A 13,021-nucleotide genomic window follows, 5' to 3' on the forward strand; every position below is an offset into this window, starting at 1 on the left:
ACAAAGTAACCATTTCTAATCATAACATGGAATTTAACATTGTTTTTGCAGATTTTTCACAGATCGGTAGATATACATTTTCTAAGCAAAAACCATTGGGTACCCTATGGTTCAAGGAGATAAAAACCACACACATTTCCATTCACATAGTATATGCCTTCATTCTTCCTACTCCCTATCCTTTGCATCCTCTTTCCATTTTCTCATGTGTGCCCTGGGCATTAAAAATTATTCTTTACAATGCAGCAAATAAACTTTTTCCTGCATCTAAAACAGCTTTTCTTTTTTTGGTTATTCATTTTTTTCTCTGTAGCAAAGAACTATTGAGACTGCAATGTTTTCTACAACAAGGCCAGTCTTCAAAATTAACTTAGAATATATGAACAGAATAGACATTTTTGTACTTGATGTTTATCAAAGTTCTCTCGGATCAGACAGCATTATCATCTTCCCCTCCATCATCTGACAGGACTGTGGCTTACGTTTATGTCACTCACACTATGAAAAAAAGCCTGGGTATCACTTTCCAGCTCTGTACATTTGCAGAAAAAGGAGATATAGGTTTTCCAAGGCCCACACACTACTGAGAGACTAAGCTCTATGCTTGTCAGATTATATTAAATAGTAAATATAAACAGAAAGAACTTCAAAAGGATTTGGCCTGTCTGCCACTAGTTCATACAAACCCGAAGTGGAAAAGGTGCTTATAGGGTGCATATAAGGTCAGGCTCATCATTTCTGAATCTCAGGGAGGGCAATACCTGCCCCTCCCATTCACTCAGCTGTCAGAGAGGGCTGGGTGCTACAAGCAGACTAGGGAACACTGCCATGGCACACACGGTGCTGCTCTCAGCCAGCATTTAGATGCTCCCTTGCCCCCATGTCAAAAACTCCTCCTCATCTCCAGTTCTACTAGAGTCAATTCTGCAGTAACTTCTAGAATCAATCAGATGAAGATTCTCCACATCAAAAACAAGCTGCTAGTTAGTTTACCTCAATAGACTCCACTACCCTCTTCATAAAACCTCACAAGGATGTATTAGCTGCCTCAAACTCTATTTACTCTACTGTAACACAAGATGAAAGGGTCAGCTTTCCAGGAGTACAGAATTTGGAAACAGATTACATGGCAGTTCCAATAGAATAAGCTAAGAAAATAGCCCTTACTGTGGAGGGTTTCTTTATGGCTCTCCTGAAAGCCTTCAAATACACTTTTCCTGGAAATCTCCATTACAGCCATACGAGACAGTACTACAAGGGGAAGCATGCATAAACATGTGCTGTCTTCACACAGAAACAGGTCCTTTGGGAACGGTTTTTGAAAGTAGTCATGCTTAAAGGGAGGTTTTTGAGTGGGTTGATAAAGTCTTATCAGGCACTTAAGAGATTTCAGTAAAGAATCTACCTGTATTTTTAAGTTCTTTAACACTGTCCAGACTTTTGTCCTGGTATCTAGGCTACAAGCAACGATAGAACACACAGCTACCTAGAAAAAGAAAACTTACTTGGCTTAGGAAACAAAGTTAACTAATCTGTCTCGGAATGGTTTGTTCATATAGAGAGAGACTTGACTCCTGTGACTTTACTCATCCACATTACAGCCAGCCCCCCCGTCGTTCTCACATAGCCAGGAGAAAAAGGGACATGTAGGAATATCGCATTTGTTGTCCGTATTTACTTTAGATTGAGCCATATGGAGTCTAGATACAGAGTTTCCTATTCCTTTCAATAAACCAGCTTTTTTTTTTTTTTCATAACCAACCACCCTAGAAGAAGCCAGTGATGTTGCAGATGTTCATACATAGTCTGATGCATCCTATTTTAGCTGCCTGGATGGCAACTGAGTACTAGTCAGTTAGCCAGTACTACCAGCTCTTTCATGTTCTCCCATTTTCACAGAGAGGCAAGCAGAAAACCATAGTAGTAGGCAGAAGCAATTTGTGAAAATCTGCACTGAGAGAAGATTTTGGTTAGAATGTGTACTGGCACCAAAGATAAAACATAGAAAAATGTTTCTGCAGGTAGGTTTCTCAGCCTTGCAGGAGCCACGGCACTTCTGTCACAGAGGCATTTGTTTGTTTTTTGGGTTTTTTAATGTTCCAAGACAAAGAATTAAATACAGGACTATGATTTCTCTGGTCAAATAAATCTAGTTCTGTAGACAGTTGTTAGCACTGGACTCTAAGAAACAACATACAAGAACAAAAAATATCTTACTGAGTTGGGCAAACGGTCCATTCAGTCCTATATTTTGGCTCTAATACTGATAAAGGATGGTAGATGAGGCTACAGAGGGAGAGCACGTGAGCTGCTCAGCTTTGCATAGCCCCTTCCCTTCATCCTCCAGAAGCATCCACTGCAGTTGCTTGGGGGATGCAAAAAATAAGATGGGCCTCCCAAAAAACTAAGAGGATATTAGCTACATCTGAAATGTCACAGAAAGCAGTAGCATGTTACATGGGGAAGTTGCCAAGTTAAAAATAGAAACTGCCAATCTGACTACAGCTGTGAGATGCGTTTCACTGACAGACTGGCTTTTATCTCTTTTATTTAGGAGGATGAATCTCTTAAATATCCCCAACATTGTAAAATGTTACCTACTTTGGAAGACCAAAACCTGCAGTGCTGACTGCAGAGAGAAATCAAAATCAACCCAGTGTATTGCAATACATGTACTCATCAGCTGTAGGTCAGCAGAAAGTCCTGTGATGGATCTGCTGCTGCTCCTGCTCTTCTACATTCTGACTGTTGCATTAAAAGAGATCGTTAGGAATCTAAAAAGGTACCTTTAATGGCTGGATGCTCAATTACTAAACTGGGACTAGCCTGCCTGGGTTTGAGACTGTTTTCAGGGCATCACATTCCCCTACATAATGTTTAGAGCTGCACATGAACAGCTATATATCACTCATCTCTTAGATCAGCTGCTCTCCAGTAATAGACGAGGACCTCAAGTCAGCCTCCAAATATCACCTAGCTGAACAGACTTAAAATTTACAGACAATACATTACCTGAAACTTCCAAAAGATGAAATATCAGTAAGGTGCAATGGAAGGTTACATTTGATTTCTTTCCTCTGTTCTGAAATGTGTCTTAAAATCGGAGAGAAATGGTTTTAAAAATTGTATTTGTACAGCACTTCATTTTTCAAAACGCAAGGAACCAAGCACATTCATTTAACACCAACATAATCTTGTGAAGAGATATTTTTTAGGCACCTGTAAACCACCTCACTTTGATATAGTAAATTAATTGCACGTGTATGTATGGATAAGAAAGGCTTCAAACCCCTTGTGTGCTGCTGGACTTGAGCAACTGGTCACTCCTCCATCTCAAAACCAGTCTACAGCAGGAAAGTGTATTTTTTGGTGCATGAGACTCTTCCAGTCCACTCTATGAGAAAAGGTAACACACCTGTAGAGGTCTCACCTCCAGCCTGATCTAGCATACACTAATCTCTCAACAGGTCACATAGAATATTCTTTCTTCAAGTGTGCATTTTTCTTTGATGTACATAGATTACACTTGTTAATACTAATGAGAGCACTGAGAAATTCTTGAGAACAAAGAGAAACCAGAGCCCCAGGGTATATGCTCTCACTCCCGTTGAAAATGGTAACTGCTATAGTTTGAGCTGCCTGAATTACAAGACGGAGCTTCCTCAAAAGGAGGTAAAGCATACACACGTTTTCATTGGAACACTGCCGTAGTGATGTTTGGCATATATATATTTTAGTCAGAGCTTCTGAGAAAGCTTCAAAGAGCCTACAGCATACAATTTAATTATCAATTTATTAGAGAGAGACTGGGGTCGCTTTGAAATTCTGCCATCTGATAAGGAACAAACACATTCAGTGCCTTCTTAACCATAAACATAAAGTGCTCCAGACCTTCATTTCAAATGAAATCAGCTTGCCCAGCATTATATTCTTCCAGACCATGCTTAGAGCAGTACTGGACGCAGGAGTCCATCTGCAAATAGGTCAAATACATGAAATTCCAGAGTGAGTATTCCATTTCTCAATGGAGATTTTTGATTCTGTAAGGGAGTAAGTGTTTTGAGTTTAGGACCCTAAGCCCCAACTTAACAATCAAGAACCTTCTACTTTAGGTGAATTCCTGAAATTTAAATGCAGTGGCAGCCTAGATATAAACCCAGCCTAAAATACCATGTCCCAGCCAGTCGTAGATCAGCCTGCAGTGACAGTTCTGCAGCTTTCTGAGAAGCTGTCAACGGCATAGGCCAAACTAGAAGAGAGGGAACAGCTGATACAATAGCTTTTACTCACACCCAGTTTTGAATAAATCGGATTTGTAAATTAAAAACTGAAGTCTTTCAAGCTGCTACCACAGCTTGAAACTTCAAGTAATTTCCACACTTTGGATAAAAAAAAAAAATCTTGTTGAGACCATCTATTAGATTTGCAGTCATTGCAGTGAGGGGAAAAATATAGATGCAGCAATTTTTAGAGTGAGAACATAAAGAATGGTTTGCTGCTTCTGACAAAGTCTCTTGTTAAAATTAAATGTTGGCTGTCATTTTTGTCTCAAAATTATGAAGTACAATAATATATTCCCTACTCACCACAAAATTTCCCTTTTATCTCTGGATCAAGACCCATTAGTTTCCTAAAACTGCTTATTTTAAAGGCAAAACACATACTCCAGAGGTGTCATAAACTAGAGGGCACTCCTTGAAAGTGATTTATTGCCTTTTCCTGAACACAGAACCATTAGATCTCCATGTTCAAAAACCGTTGTGGGCTTAAGGAGAAAAGAATTGAAACATTTTTCTTTAGTCTAAGCAGCCCCTTTTAATTCGATGCATTTAGCACATATCTTCTCATTACATTCATCACACCATATTTGAGCAGCTTTTCAAATCGCTGGTGATTGCACAAACTCGTCTTCTGCAAGAGCCTGAAAGGCGGCTGCTGCTGCTGGCTCCACCTCTCAGCTCTGCAGTTTTTTATGAATGACTAGCAATCACTGACAATGAATGACTGCCAACTGCCCACTCAACCCTTTCTACTCTTCCCTGCACGTACATACTAGAGAAGCAAACAAGCGTTGTGACTGCAAATGAGCCTTCAGTACACTTTCCAATATAAGGCATTCATCTTTCAAAACAGGAACTAAATGTTCTTCCGGATACTTAGAGTATAGAAATTAAATATTAAAAGCTTATGCAACATCCTTTTTCTTTCTTTTTTTCTTTCTTTTTTTTTATCAGTCAGATAACTTTTTAGGCATTTAATCAAAGTGAAATTGTCTTTTTCTGAATGCTTTACTGCTTCAGCAACAAACAGGAAAACTGGAATTAAAGAGCCCTCACCTACTTCCAGCAAACAGATTTATCTGCAGCCAAAACACAAAAAAAAAATCTTTCCATTTTTTTTTAAATACTATTTGGTAAGGTTTCAACATAAAAGATACCTTCTATCTGGAAAGCAGTTACTTCTGTACAACTAATTTCTTAATTTAATGGATACATTAAAAAAAATCAGTGCTATTTTCCTTGTTTATTACAATGAGAATGGCCAATAAAAAACATTAAATGTCACAGCTACTATCATAGCTTGATCAATCTAAATTTGTGACTGTAAGCAGAGGGTAAAAACCCACACAGGAGAAACATTTTAATTACAGGTTAGTTACTAGGGCAAAATATAAATCAAGAAGTCACTCACTGCATGCTCTGAAAAGGCTATGCAATAACTGAAAAATAACATAAAATAACATAACATAAAATTACATAACATAAAATAACATAACATAAAATAACATAAAATAACATAAAATAACATAAAATAACATAACATAACATAACAACATTACATAACGTAACGTAACGTAACATAACATAACATAACATAAAATAAAATAAAATGCAAGGTATGCTCTTTTGCCTACTGCTTTAGTTGCCCTTTCAGTTCTTGCCACCCTGCAGCCCAGTATCGCCACTTCCAGGAACAAGCCACAGGCTTATCACCGAGTTTTCAAGGCTTCAGGACTAACACTTGTCAGGCCTGCTTTGTCTGAACTTCTCTTGGCCTATCTTCTGCTTGGTTTGACTTAGTTTAGCTATAGCAGCAAATAACACAGCTTTGTATCTCCCGTTATCTAGAAGAGAAAACAGGACATATTTGGGACACGCAAAGACAAATGAACACGAGCAGGTTGCAATTAGCATGCTCAGAAATACGAAAGCAGCACAGGTATAACAGTGCCTTCACCGGGCACTATTCGATCCAGACAAATATAAAGGATCTAGAACAGCAACATATAAACTTGTCAGAAGAACCTGTGTTCAATGTCCTAATGTCTAACCATTATCAAGAACAGACTTGAAGATGTAATTTAACACATTGGAAACTTTTACAGCACGTTTCAGCATACCTATTGCTAAACAATGATCATGAATCACAGGTAAAGGCTGGGGGAGGATGGGAGGGACTTGAGACCTACAGAGATCTTGTCGATATCCTTAAAATAGCAGCAAATTTAAGTAATTTAATGCACTAATAAGTATTTTTAATATAAACATTGATAACCAAACAACAGTACACAGGTTGCAAATCCCATTCTCCATAAACTTTTTTTAATTCCGCCGGGCTAAATGAAGCTTCTACTCATGCTCTGCTCATGAAGAAAATAATGTAAGTAGTAATGTATGTGGTGACAGAAGTATTTCAACACCTTTATCTTCATGTCAAGGGCTTAACACCAGCTGAAACCCATGAAATCATCACAAAATCTATCAAAGGTTTTAGTGAACTCCTCCTTAGGTGCTGTGCCCTAAAGGAAATTGTTTCCTCTTCTCCAGTTCCCGGTAAATACTGATACATACAGGACATGTGAAATTGTATGAAAAGAAGGATAGAGCTAACATAACTCTTGTGTTCTGAGATTTTATTTTATTAAAATAAACCCTTAGCAGCAACTTTTTTTGTTGTGTTTTAGGTTTTCTGATGTTTTGGGGAATTTTTTAAGCCTTTTTGCAAAAGAAATGAAAATTTCTTTCAGAGCCAAAGAAACAGACTAATAGTTTCCCTGCTTAAGGAAGATCAAATGGCTACAAACGAAAGGCAGATAAGGAGGCCTGACCATAAGCATACTCTTAACCAGTTTGTTTGTTTTCCATCCCTGGCAGTTTTAGGCAGTCTTGTGACGATCACCACTTTTTTTTCACCATGCTTACTTACATCATTACAGTATCACAAATCAGGACAAAACTGCCATCAGAAATGTGGAAGTTACTAGTAATAGACACAGGCTTTGAAGGTCTCTAACCCTGATAGAAGCATGGTGCCTTTCCCATCCCACCACACTGTCGTCCATCTGTAAACAATGCATGTCCCCTCCTTGATGTTTGCTGCATACAGTCTTTCAGAGCTGATCACTTTGTACTGGCTGGTTTCTAGGCCAGGCACCCAAGGGATATGATCAGCCATTAAGACTTCAGTAGCCAAGCAAGATTTTTGCTTCTGTCACAACAAAACCCAACATTTTCCACACAAGAACAGCATTACTCAGTTTGCAGTTCTCATGATCATCCTCCAGCTTGAGGCACATCTGATAATCCCCATAGGTGTTGCACTCACTACCCCACAGAAAGGTGCAAACAAAAGGATTGCAAAAAACCCCAAACTGCTATCTAAAACAGTCAATACATCTCCAAGTTTGTTTTCTTTTGTATTGGTTCCCCTGGGTATGTTGCATTTTCAGTACAGCCAACATGACTGCTTAACACATTCACACTAGTGCTATTCATAGCAAGCAAATCTCAGTAATTCCATTTTTTCTTTTGATCTATTTTTGCAGGTGTTCTGATGCTGACATGATTAGGTTGAGAGCATACTTCTTTTTCTGAAGGTAATTCTGAGGCAGGACCAAAAAACCTTTATCACGGCAAGATCTGAAATACCATCAGTCTTAGGAACATAATTATGATTTCTTCCTAAGGTATTTAAGATTCTTATGACACATTATGACTAAACAGTACTAACCATTCTTTCACATCCAATTCAAACAATGTGATCATGGAGAAAGCAAACATGTTAGGCATCTTAACATAGTCAGGAAGACAGTTCTGTTAACATAGCACAAAATCAGCTCTTCAATTATTCTTGATTACATCTATGTTGCCCAGTAGAAAATATCTGAGAGATGCATTTAGACTACATGAAGGGATATTTATTGTATGAATTATTAGCAAACTGTCAAACACCAGCATGGTGTTTACCTAGAATACATGTATCACCCTTACTGTCTCCACTTTAATAGACATGCAATAATTCAGGTGTTTGAAGGGTTGTCTCCAAATAGAACAGCTACACTGATATTTTGAAAGCTATTTTTTCTACCTTTCATGCTCTATTCACTACATAAATGATGGAAATGGAAGTAATTTATTAAATCTTTCACAAAGATGTATTCAACATGAATCCAGGCAAGGGATCTGTGCATGAATATGGAGACAACATGTCAGACTTTGCTGGTTCTGGCCTAAAATAAGATCTGCAAAGAACTGAGGAGGCAGAGAAAATCAGATATAGTAGCATTTTACTTTTCTTTTCACAGAAATCTGAATATTCCTTATTTTAAAAAATATACATTACTTGTCAAAAGTGAACCACTTTTGTGGCCTCTATGAAGACATGTTCCATATCTGGTCTCCACAGAACTCATTCTGTACATAATCTATACTTACATACTCCTACACACAGGATCACAGGATATTTGAGGTTGGAAGGGATATCTGGAGATGATCTAGTCCAACCAACTGCTCACAGCCGGGTCAGCTCTGTTGTGATATCAGGTTGCTCAGTCAGCCTCGAAACCTTCAAGGATGGAGACTACAATCTTTGGGAAACTACTCACTGCTTGACTGCCTTTATGATGAGAAAGCTTTTCCTTATATTCACTCTGAGTGAGTGAATTTCAGTTTATGCCAAATATCTCTCACCCTCCAATCAACATAGTGCTTGGGAAAGCCTGGCTCCATCTTCTGAACAAACTCCTTGTAGGTATTGGAAGGTCATTAACACATTCCCCCTAAAGCCATCTCTTCTCCAGGCTGAGCAAGACCAGGTCCCTCAGCCTCTCTGAGGACAACTACTCCTGATCAATCCCTGACCATTTTGGTGGTCTCTGCTAAACTCACTGCAGTTCATCACCACCTTTTCTGTATTGTGGGGTCCAAAACTATACATATCATGTCAGGGATGATGGAAAAGGTCCGAAAGATGCAATATTTTTTGTGAAACCTAATGAGTGCTGACTAGAGGATAATACCTCCCCTTGATATTTCCTGGCTGCTGGATGCTGTTGGCCCTTACTACCAAGGTACACTGTTGGCTTATATTCAGCTTCCCATTCTCTGGGTTGCCAAAGTATTCTGCTGAACTGCCACCAGTCAGTTTCCAGCCCACACTGGTGCATTGTTTCTCAGAAGCAGGAGTCTGCATTTGCCCTATTGAATTTCATAGGGTTCCTGTCAACCCACTACTCTTATTTATGAGGGTTCCTATAGAAGAAAATTCTGTCCTATCTACTGACCCTCCCAGTATGGTATCATCTGCAAACTTAAACCAAAATGCATTCTGTTGCCTTTTTCAGGTCACTGAAAAAGACATTAAATGCAAGAAACCCCTGTGGCACTCCACTGTTATCCAGGCAGAATACGAACCACTAACTGCTACACTCTGAGTCTAAATATCCAGCCAGGTTTCTGCTTGTTGCTAGTCCATCTAGACAGCAAGGCCCCAGCCTGGACATAGGAATATTGTGTGAAACTGTATAGAACTTTGTGTTAAAGCCAAGGTCGATGACATAGTACTCTCTCATCCACGACAATAGTGATTTCATCATAGCAAGGGAACTTAGTTGGTCAAGAATGACTTACTCTTAAGAAATCCATTCTGACTGTTTCAATCACCAATTTTTCCAGAAACATATTACAAAAGGACACACTCCATGATTTTCCCAGGGGCTGAAGTAAGGCTGACTGGCCTGCAGCTCTTCAAGTTAAAATTCTAGGATTTTTTGAAGATGGGCACATTTGCATTTATTCACTCAACACAGAATTTGCCTGGCCTTCCTTTACAAGATAAGACAGCAACCTTGTAAGGACACCTTTTGACAGAAGTCATAAGCCTTCAGTGTTCCTCAACACAGTGTTCCTCCACTTACATCAAAACTGCCCACAGACTCTGGCTGCCCTGCTTTGCACAGTCAGGACATTCAGGTTCTCATCTCTGCAGGGTCTCTGTGAAGACACTCTCAATCCTTTTTCCATCTTCCCTGATACCATACACAGAGTCTGCTCCTCTCCTCCTTCAGCTCCATAACTTGGCCACAACCTCCCATCCAGCACACACCTCCAGCAGACATAGTTACCATGACCAACTGCTCCAGCCTCAGTGAGCCTGTTGTTCCAGAGGCTAAAATGAAGGCATCTTTCCACAGAGACTCTCCTGCAATTGCAGTGCTTCCCTGGACAGTCCCAATCATCAAGCAGATGGGCCACAAAAGCCTCCTTCTGATACGATGTTTCCATCCACACCCAAAAAACAGCCAGAAAATTAATCCAGCTAGCCAGAGCATTCAGACGAACTTGTGAGTTGTTTTTCAGCATTCTCCCAAACTGAAACCTTCAGCACAATGAGAAAATTAAGTACCTTTTCAACCACTGGGACCTTCCTGGAACATGGGAGCCTGAAGTGATTTTTGGCCATATACTGCAGGAGAGGTTCTTCACAGCAATGGCAGACAGAGAGAAACAGGGGCCCACAGGTAACACATTTCATGTGGCATGGGTTTCTTTAAGCTAGCTAAAATGACTCCTCATCTGAGAGATGTGATGAACATTATGAGGCTTCCTTTGAATTTTTCAATTATATTTCAAATCAGAACCCAAATCAGACTGCAATATGTTGAAGAACAAGAAACCAATGCAATCATTCTGCCCAGTTCCCTTTTGTTTATGGATACTCATTTATTTGGTTTTGGCAGATCAGAATGGACCTCCAAGTACAAAATCAGTATTGAAGGTCTGAGACAAGAAATAGGACCACCATGAAATGAAAGAGCATTAACTAGGGCTGGACATAAACTTCTGACAATACATAATCATGGATAAGTATAATTCTAGGGGAGGAAGGAAGCAGAGAATAACTTGCTTTCAAGCATGTTTTCAGACAAAACATTTAGGTCCATAATTCATGTAAACAGCATGTCAGATATCATATAATTAGAATGGTTTGGTTTCAAAGGGACATTGAAGAGCACAAGTTCCAACCCTCCTGCCATGGACAGGGACACCTACCATTAAGACCAGGTTGTTCAAGGCCCCACCCAACCTGGTCTTGAACACCTCCTGGGATGGGGCATCCACAACTTCTCTGGGCAACCTGTGCCAGTGCTTCACCATTTTAACAATAAAAAACTTATTCCTAGTATCTAATCTAAACCTACCCTCTTTCCTTTTAAAGCCACTCCTCCTAGCCCTATCACTACATACCCCTGTAAAAAGCCCCTCCATAGCTTTCTCATAGGTTCCCTTCAGGTACTGGAAGGCTGCTATAAGGTCTCTCCAGAGCCTTCTCTTCTCCAGGGTGAATGACTCAAACTCTCTCAGCATGTCTTCATAGGAGAGGTGGTCCAGCCCTCTGTTCATCTTTGTGATGCTCCTATGGATTCACTCCAATAGGTCCATGTCATTCTTATGTTAGGGTTCCAGAGCTGGATGCAGTGCTCCAGGTGGAGTCTCACCACAGTGAAGCAGAAGGGGAGAATAACTCTTTTGCCCTGCTGGCTGTGCTTCTTTTGATTCATCCCAGGATGTGTTTGGCTTTCTGGACTGTGAGTGCACATTGCTGGGTCATGCTGAGCTTCTCATTCACCAACACCCCCCAAGACCTTCTCTTCAGGGCTGCTCTCAATCCATTCAGCACCTAGCCTGTACTTGTACTTGGGATTGCACTGATCCATCTGTAGAACCTTGAATCTAGCCTTGTAGTGCTTCATGAGGTTTACACAGGCCTGCCTGTCCACGTCCCTCTGGATGACATACCTCCTGCGTGTTGACCCCACTGCACAGCTTGATGTCATTGGAAAACTTGCTGAGGGTGCACTCGATCCCACTGTCTGTGTTGCCAACAAAGATATTAAACAGCGTCAGGCACAACGCCAGTCCCTGAGGAACATCACTTGTCACTGGTGTCCACCCGGACTCTGAGTCACTGACTACAACCCTTTGAATGCATCCATCCAGCCAATTCCTTATTCACCAAGTGGTCTATCTGTCAAATCCATGTCCCTCAGGTTAGACACAAGGATGTCGTGTGGCTACAGGCACACAGTAATACCGGGGCACAAGTGCTACAAAATTTACCACATAACCACGGGTATAAATGTTTCATGAGCTCCAGCAGAGCCTAAAGAACATATTGCAAATTGGGTGGAACAGAAAATGATGCTCAGGGAAGAGGAAAGTGGGTCTTCAGCACTCAGGTCCTTAATCACCCAGCATGTGGGGGAAAAAATCAAAACAGTTCCTCATCATATTCTCATGTCTGAATAACTGAAAGCAAGGGAGAGGGAAAACACAGAGACTCACCCCTAACTACTCCTTACAGCTGGCTTTATGCAAAGCCAGCAGCAGGAGTATTTTAGATATGTAACCAAATACAACTCTAAGAAGAAGACAGTTACTTAAAAATGGAGGTTATACAGAGACCTCCCGCGGGCTGCAGGGTATTATTTGGTAGCTCAGTAGCCTACCAGATGTCCTAGCCCAGTGCCACCCCAAGGCTTATTATCAGGCCAAGAGATTTCCCAAGAAATACACTGTACTCTGGTGGCTCTTTAGGCTACTTTCGTTGATCACTGAAACCTCTGTGTGCAGTTGTCTCATTCCTAGATTGACAGTTTCTCTCCTGCAGTTTACTTGCACACATTGTTCTCTTCACTGAGGGCATATTTTGCTATTTAAAAATTTAATTCAAGCCAGATCAC

General features: G+C 40.3%; 1 protein-coding gene across 12 annotated transcripts in view; it reads right to left on the minus strand.

The window, feature by feature from the left end:
• RIMS1 (regulating synaptic membrane exocytosis 1) overlaps positions 1-13,021 on the minus strand; it is a 302,331-nt gene that overhangs the window by 237,618 nt on the left and 51,692 nt on the right. The window lies entirely within an intron of this gene.

This window comes from Chamaea fasciata, unplaced genomic scaffold (genome assembly GCF_029207755.1).
Source record: "Chamaea fasciata isolate MVZ Bird 193981 ecotype frontalis unplaced genomic scaffold, bChaFas1.0.hap1 SCAF_3, whole genome shotgun sequence".
Taxonomy (NCBI): Eukaryota; Metazoa; Chordata; class Aves; order Passeriformes; family Sylviidae; genus Chamaea; species Chamaea fasciata.